This window comes from Candoia aspera, chromosome 1, assembly GCF_035149785.1.
Source record: "Candoia aspera isolate rCanAsp1 chromosome 1, rCanAsp1.hap2, whole genome shotgun sequence".
Taxonomy (NCBI): domain Eukaryota; kingdom Metazoa; phylum Chordata; class Lepidosauria; order Squamata; family Boidae; genus Candoia; species Candoia aspera.
Genome location: NC_086153.1, coordinates 338,876,749 through 338,885,598, shown reverse-complemented (window position 1 = coordinate 338,885,598; position 8,850 = coordinate 338,876,749).

Below are 8,850 nucleotides of genomic sequence, written 5' to 3'. Positions count from 1 at the left end.
TAGTATCATTCCCTCAAGTGAGCAGCGTTTATTTTCTGGAGTACGGACTGGTTTGATCTTCTTGCAGTCCGAGGCACTCTCAGAATTTTCCTCCAACACCACAGTTCCAAAGCATCGATCTTCCTTCTCTCAGCCACTGTTCAATAGTCTGAACATTCTTTAGTGTTTCCCTTTTTTGGTATGGGGATATAAGTTGATTGTTTCCAATCTGATGGCCATTCTTGTGTTTTCCAAATTTGCTGGCATATAGCATGCATTACCTTGACCGCATCATCTCGCAAGGTTTTGAACAGTTCAGCTGAGATGCCATCGTCTCCTGCTGCCTTGTTATTAGCGATGCTTCTTAAGGCCCATTCAACCTCACTCTTCAGGATGTCTGGCTCTAGCTCACTGACCACACCGTCAAAGCTATCCCCGATATTGTTATCCTTCCTATACAAGTCTTCTGTATATTCTCTGTTAGGTCCTTGCCATCTTTGTTTTTGATCATACCCATTTTGGCCTGGAATTTACCTCCGAGGTTTCTAATTTTCTGGAAGAGGTCTCTTGTCCTTCCTATTCTATTGTCTTCTTCCACTTCCGCGCATTGCTTGTTTAAAAATAATTCCTTATCTCTTCTGGCTAACCTCTGGAATTTTGCATTTAATTGGGCATATCTCCCCCTATCACTGTTGCCTTTTACTTTCCTTCTTTCTTGGGCTACTTCTAGTGTCTCAGCAGACAGCCACTTTGCCTTCTCGGTTTTCTCTTTCTTTGGGATGTATTTTGTTGCTGCCTCCTGAACAATGTTGCAAACTTCTGTCCAGAGTTCTTCCGGGACCCTATCTACTAAGTCCAGTCCCTTAAATCTATTCTTCACCTCCACTGCATATTCCTTAGGAATATTAGTGAGCTCATATCTAGCTGATCTGTGGGTCTTCCCTAATCTCTTTAGTCTGATCCTAAATTGTGCAAGAAGAAGTTCGTGATCTGAACTACAGTCAGCTCCAGGTCTTGTTTTTACCGACTGTACAGATGTCCACCACCTTTGGCTGCAAAGGATGTAGTCAATCTGATTTCGGTTTTTGTCCATCTGGTGAAGTCCATGTATAAAGCCGTCTCTTAGGTTGTTGGAAGAGAGTGTTTGTTATGCAGAGTGAGTTGTCTTGGCAAAATCCTATCAGCCTATGTCCTCCTTCGTTTTGTTCTCCCAGGCCAGGCTTACCTGTAATTCCAGGTGTCTTTTGACTGCCCACCTTAGCATTCCAATCTCCTGTGATGAAAATAACATCTCTTTTAGGCGTGTTGTCCAGTAGGTGCTGCAGATCCTCATAGAACTGCTCTACTTCAGCTTCTTCAGCATCTGTGGTTGGGGCGTATATTTGGATCACTGTGATGTTAGATGGCTTGCCCTGAATTCGAATTGAGATCATTCTGTCGTTTTTTGGATTGTATCCAAGCACTGCTTTAGCCACTTGACTATTAATTATGAAGGCTACTCCATTTCTTCTGTGGTCCTCTTGTCCACAGTAGTAGATCTGGTGGTCATTTGATGTGAAGTGGCCCATTCCAGTCCATTTCAGTTCACTGACGCCCAAAATGTCTATCTTTAATCTGGACATCTCACCAATAACCACATCCAATTTGCCCTGGCTCATAGATCTTACATTCCAGGTTCCAATGCTGTGTTGATCCTTAGAACTTCGGATTCGCCGTTCACCACCAGCACCGTCGGCCGCTAGCCGTCCTTTCGGCTTTGAGCTAGCTGCGTCATCACGTCTGGGGCTAGTTGAACTCATCCTCTGTTCCTCCCCAGTAGCATTTTGACCATCTTCCAACCTGGGGGTCTCACCTTCCGATGGTATACCAACTGAGTTTTTCGGCAAGAATACTGGGGTGGGTTGCCATTACCTTCCCCAGGGATCACATTTAGTCTGACCTCTCTGTCATGACCTTCCCGTCTTGGGTGGCCCTTCACGGTTTAGCTCATGGCATCACTGAGGTGCTCAAGCTCCAGCACCACGGCAAGGTAACGATCCTTTGCTGGAGTTTTCTTCTCTAGGTGGATAAATATGTCAAGCGTTAGCATGTTGTAACTCTTTGGGGATTCTCTGGCGGCAGAAGATGCTCAGCTGCTGCTACCTAATTAAATTCTTAACAAGTCGAGCCACAGTTATGAGTGCTGAACATTCCAGCCCAGCAAGGGGCCTGAAGTTTCTCCAGGATGCACGTAGAAAGCTGGTGGAGGATGACCTGTGAAACCCGGGCCGTGTTCAGGCAAGGCAGGCTGGGAGCCTGGTGTTTCTGTCCTAACAACCAGTTTCCCTGCGTCAAAAGATAGAAAACGTGGATCAAAGACAAACAAAATAACTAAGCCAGCTCTGGGCTCACCAGAATTCTCCAGGAAGTCACAACATGTGCATGTTTCTCTGTGTGTGTGAGACTAAGGCTGACCTGAGCATATGAACACTTGATACAATAAAATAATAAATCAATAAATCAATAATATCAATCGCTCAATCAATCAATGATTAGGGGGAGATGGGCGGTGATAGAAATGTGAATAATACATAAATAAATAGATAAATAATCTCCCCTATTGAGGGCAGCAAAATGCAAACTTCTGTGCAGTGTTTTCCTTTTCATAAAACTTTATTGTCAACAAGAGATAAAATATAAAGAAACAGAAAACAAAGAATTAAGACGAAAAGATCAGAAAGCAAAACCAAGAATGCAGAAGAGAAAAAAGAATAGAGAAAGAATAACTTTGGACTTTCTTTGGTACAGATTCAAATATGGAATACATTAACCGCTTACTCTGAAGTTAACAATAATACACAATATTTCTATAATTACAAACAGTTCTAATCATCAAATCCCCAAATTAAAGTTTCATTTCTTTCGGTTTCAAGCAGAAAGTGCAAAAGAGGTTTCCAAGTAGAAACATACAGTAGCTGAATAAAGTCTTTTCTTTAATCAAAGTAGTCAGTGTTGCCATCTTGGCCAATTCTACTTTTCTGCAGTGTTTGACCAGTGTGGGATCACACGTGCCTAAAAAGGATCTTGATACTATCGTAAGAACAGGTACATCAAGACTGTGTGGTTCAGCTTTTTTTTTACATGGATTCTGGTGTGGAATAGGGAAATATTCCTGTCAGCAGTTTTTTTTTTAATTGAAAATAAAAGATTAAAGTTTCCTTCAGGCTGTGCTTCATGGACATGTCCATATGGTTTTCTTGGTGACAATACGGGAGCTGTTTGACACTGCCTTTTTGCAGGAATTTTTGCAGGTTTTTTTTTTAGCTTCCCCATTTAATCAAATCAAATCAAATCAAATTGAATTTTATTTACTTAGGGGGAATGGCCGCTCAGGTAAAAACACAGAAGCCACCATCAAATTTTTTAAAAAGTGGGGAGGGGTTCTGCTGTAGAAAACCTATGATTTAAGACTGAGAAAATGGGGGGGGAAAGGAAAAATGGAATAAGATACAATAAAATAAAATAGAAATAGAGTAAACCAAAGATACAGTAAGAGAAAAGGTAAAGGTTGTGATGTCATCAGTCCAAAATAAGGGACATCTGATGGGAATTGCTGCAGATAAAAACTTACAAACTCAGATTCCATTGGAGTTGGGTAGCCAATAAATTTCAACAAACAAATAATCGCTGATGGTGGACTTCTGATCTGCAAGTAGGAAACAATCACCTTCCCTCAAATCAGATTTGGGTTCTATTAGGAGGCAGTTAAAATTAGATTAGTGTAAAAAGGGCAACAGAACTGGATGGTCTCCCCTCCACGGTGTAACCAGATCCATCCCTCCTTAGCTTGTACAGGTAGTCCTTGCTTAATGACCACAATTGGGACCAAAATTTAGGTCGCTAAAGTGATGCGGTCATAAAGCGAATCTGGACCCGATTTTATGACCATTTTGTGGCAGTTCTTAAGCGAATCACATGGTTGTTAAGTGAACCATGTTGTCATTAAGCGAATCACATGATTCCCTATTGATTTTGCTTATCAGAAGCCGGCTGGGAAGGTCGGAAATAGTGATCATGTGACTGGGGGATGCTGCAATGGCCGTAAGTGCGAGGAATGGTCATAAGTCAGTTTTTCAGCACCACTATAGCTCTGGACAGCCGTTTAACAAATGGTCATTAAGCAAGGACTCCCTGTATGCCACCTGTCTCCCAACGACTCTGGGAGGCTCACGAGTAAAAACACACAAAAAAACCCCATAAGGGACAAAAATCAAAGAATAAAAGATGCCAAGCAGGACCGGGACCAGACAAGAACGAAACAACCCCGCACAGTTCAAGGGGGCTTCACCCACCCTTGCCAAAGGTGTGAGCGAACAGCCAGGTCTTCAAGCCTTCGAAACTCGAGCAGGGTGGTAAGAAGCATCTTCTGGGATGTTCCTTCAACTCCCAAGTTTATTCCTGTTGACCCTTCGAGGTAGGCCAGGTCAGGAAACAAACACCACTATCACTATTCAACTCTGCTGAGGGTGGCTGTAGTGAAAGAATCATGAAAGATGGACAGTTGCCTCTTCCCTTCCCCTTATGCTCAAGAGCAGTGTTTCTCAACCCTGGGAACTTTAAGATGTGTGGACTTCAACTCCCAGAATTCAGCATGGCTGGCTGGAGAATTCTGGGAGTTGAAGTCCACACATCTTAAAGTTCCCAGGGTTGAGAAACACTGCTCAAGAAAGTAGGTGGGCTGTTCTTGAGTTTCTTCCTTAATCTTTCCTGTCTCCCTAAACTAAGCTGGTGTGTCCATAATGGCTGCCCCATATTTTCTTCAAGGCCATCTTTGTACTCCTGTACAATGCTAGGGACCTGGAATTTCTGGTTGTCTCTTATTCAGAATTAGGCCCAAACCTGCTTAGTCTTAGGCACAGTCGACTAGCTGCTAATAATATCCTGCCCTTGAAGGCTTTGTTTTAAATTCAACCGCCCCCCCGCAAAAAAAACATAATTAGAAAAAAAAAAGGCAAGGGGTTGGGCTAGAAGACCTTCAAGGTCCCTTCCAATCCTGTGAGTCTATGATACGACAACCAACACAGAATAGGGTGGAAACACGTCGCTGTTTTTTGTTGGCAATGGCATGAAAAAGGAAAGAGAGGAAGCCAATTATTCTACCTGATGAGAAAAAGAGGACGACATTTGGAATCTCAGATATTAAATGATATTATTATTATTATTATTATTATTATTATTATTATTATTATTATTGAAGCTTCTGGCAAGGTGTATTTGAAGTGATCTATCACACACACACTCCAAAGCTGCTACTGAAGCTGAAAAGCTCTATTATGGACTAATTGAAAAATCACACTAAAAACAAAAATTAAAAAACACCCTTGTAAGCAGCTTTTTATTATTAGTGGTTTGTTAACAATCTGGGACAAATAGATGGAATTAGCTGAGTCAAATTGTCTGTGGCTGTTTTCGGTACGTGTGTGTGTTTGTGAGAGAGAGAGAGAGAGACATTAGCTTTCTTCCAAGCTGGGTGTCAGATTGAAGGAGAGAAAGTATAAAATTGTGGAAAAGCAAAAACTTTCACAAAAGGCCCACTCTTAAGAGTAATTTTGAAGCTATTTTCGATGATTTTCCCTCTGAGGACTCACCCCCCCCCACCCCAATCTATTGTCCTTCTTCAGACTTGGGAAGAGACCAAAAACTTGATGAAATCTTCTTCTTTGTAAGAAAAGGTGATTTCTGCCCGGCCAATAAACCATGATACTTCCAATTCCAGTGTTGGCACTAGAGGGAAAGGTCTAGAGAGGCCTGCGTTGCCCCTGAAATATAGGTCAGGGATGGGTATTGTGAACATTAGATGGGGCTACGGAGTGTAGGGTGAAGGTGTCGGGCTATGACTGGAAAGCCCCGGGTTCAAATCCTTACTCGAACACAGAGCTGGTTGAGGGATTCTGGGCAAATCTACTCTCAGCCCAACCAGCCTCGCTGGGCTGTTGTTCTGGGGGTAAAATGAGAGGTGAGGAGACCTCTGTTTGCAATGCTTTGACCTCCCATGGAACATGCAGGGTTCAGATACAATCAATCAATCAATCAATCAATGGTGTAGTGAGGAAGGGGCTGGACCAGGAGTGGGGACCCCGGGTTCTAGGCCTTCCTCAGTCCCAGAAGTTCATTGGCTGACTTTGGGCGAGCCCTTCCCTCTCAGCCCAAGAGCCAATCAGGTGTAGTAGGGAAGGGGCTGGACCAGGAGGGGGGAGACCTGGGCTCTAGTCCCCCCTCAATCCCAGAAGCTCATTGGCTGACTCTGGGCCAGCCTCTCCCTCTCAGCCCAAGAGCCAATCAGGTGTACTCCAGTGGGGAAGGGGCTGGACCAGGAGGGGGGAGACCCAGGTTCTAGTCCCCCCTCAATCCCAGAAGCTCATTGGCTGACTCTGGGCCAGCCTCTCCCTCTCAGCCCAAGAGCCAATCAGGTGTACTCCAGTGGGGAAGGGGCTGGATCAGGAGGGGGGAGACCCAGGTTCTAGTCCCTCCTCAATCCCAGAAGCTTATTGGCTGGCTTTGGGCCAGTCCCTCCCTCTCAGCCCAAGAGCCAATCCGGTGCAGTGGAGAAGGGGCTGGACTAGGAGCTGGGAGGCTTTGGGCTAGTCTCTCTCTTTCAGCCCATGCAACCTCACAGGGTTGTTGTTCTGTGGATATAAGCAAAGGAACTCCCCCATATCAGCTGCCCCGGGGTCCTGGAGAAAAACAAGAAATTGATCTAACCATCAGTAAGTAAGAATAGCTAAACAGCAAGACAACCCAGGATTTCCTTGGAAAGGAATGGGCTGAAATGTCAGGAAGACAGATGGGAAGGGCGGTTCTGTGCCATCAAAAACAAGTTCATTTGGGAAGAGAGGGATGGTGAAAGGATCAGGGTTTGCTGAATTTGCAGAAAAAATGCCTAACACCACACAGAAGGGGACTTCTTCTCTGTTGCCCTTGGTCACCCCCCATCCCCTCCCCAGTGCTGGGGATCAGAGGTGAAAAAGGATGGGGACAAATTGGAGCCAGTTCAGAGGAAGGCTGTCAGGATGGTGGGGGGTCTGGAAACCAAGCGTTGCAAGGATCTGGGCACGTTCAGCCTGCGGAAGAGAAGATGGACGGGAGATTCCAGAGGGGCCTTCAGGTATGAAGAGGAAATCTCAGTTGGGCAGGACCAGAACCAAGGGATGAAAACTGCAAGGAAGGAAGTTCATGCAAGACATCTGGAGGAACCTTCTGACTTTATGAACTGTCGGTCAGTGGAACAGGCTACCACACAATGTGGTCAGTTTTCCTTCGCTGCTGGTCTTCCAACAGAGCCTAGGCAGCCACCAGTCAGCAGTGCTGCATTGCTGGGGGCTGGACTGGATGACCTCTAACATCCCTCCTAACTCCGTGCGTCTACGATTCGTTGACTCCAGAAAGGGAAGTAATCTGCTTTTCCCCTCTCTCCCATCTACTGTACGTCCACTTTGGATTTCAGCCCCATTGCTGCGCAAAACCTGTAGTGTGCAAAATTAGGCACACTATGGAAGGCTGGTGTACTGCTCTCCTCTGCTCACCCATGAAGCAGGAGACTGGCATAACTGCCATTCGTGACCTTTTTGACCTTCCCCTGCGGGGTAGCTTCGATTGCCCAGTTCATCCTCCCTCCATGGACAGCCGTGATGGAGTGGTCTAACCCAGCCTTGCTCAACCTTTTGACCCTGGAGGAACCCTTGAAATATTTTCCAGGCCTCGGGAACCCCTGCACGTTCAGGCTCAAACAGAGGCCAGAAGCTACAAAATTATTATATTCGTTGCATGGGTAGGCCTGTATAGATGCATCAGCAATGTTCTTAAACTAAAAATAAAGAATGAAACCTTCCTCTTTAATGTGAAGTTGCCCAAACTGGAAATAATTTTTAAATAAATCGTGATCTCTTGTGGAACCGGAGGGTGCCACAGAACCCTGGTTGAGAAACCCCGGTCCAACCCTTGCATACTTTAGTCATCACACCCCTCCTCTCCTCTAAAGAGGGCCCCCAAGCGAAAATCTCTTGCTCAGAGTCCATTACCCAGATAGGCTTTTAAACTAAACAAAACATATATATTTGCAATAAGGAATACACAGAGCCTTTTAATGGAAATGTGTAGATTTGTCCTTGGGTTCTTTCACAATAGAGGCATTTCACTTTCAGGTTATAACTTATAGAATGCTGTTGTGCTTCATTAGCCCTTTTAAAAAAAATAAATAATAAATCTGAATTTCTGACAAAGGAAGGAAAAGTTTTGGCACCACTAACCTTGTCTCTTTGATCTCCTCTGAAGCATCTGTTTTATGAGTTTCCCGATACACAAATCCAATTCAAGGGATGAGGAAAAAATATTTCAGATGAAAGACCTCATAACTGATGGTTCAATGAGAATAATGATGATGGTGATGATGATGCAATCCATTATTTTGACTGAAGATTGGTTATCCCACAAATACAATCTTTTCTTCCTAAACCCTTTCAAATCGTTCTGGAAGAATGGGCTTATACAGTAGATAATTTGAGCCTACTTTGGTCCATTTTTAATGACACAGATTTACACCATGTAAATCAGGTGTTCTTTTTCAAATGTTCTTTTTTTTTAAAAAAAATTCTATTCAGTTTGGAAATATTTTTCATTGCCCAGAATTTGTATGGATGGAGCTGGCATAGAAATATTGTCTAACAAAGAATCAAATCAAATATCTCAGGAGTCAGAAAACTGAGCCCAGACTTAGAACATTTTAGTTAGTGCAGAGTTAGATGACGTTAATCATTTAAAATGTTTTAGTCAGAAAGAGTGGATGCATCCTTTGCCAGCATTTTGATTAATGTCTGCCAGAATGTAAGAATTAGT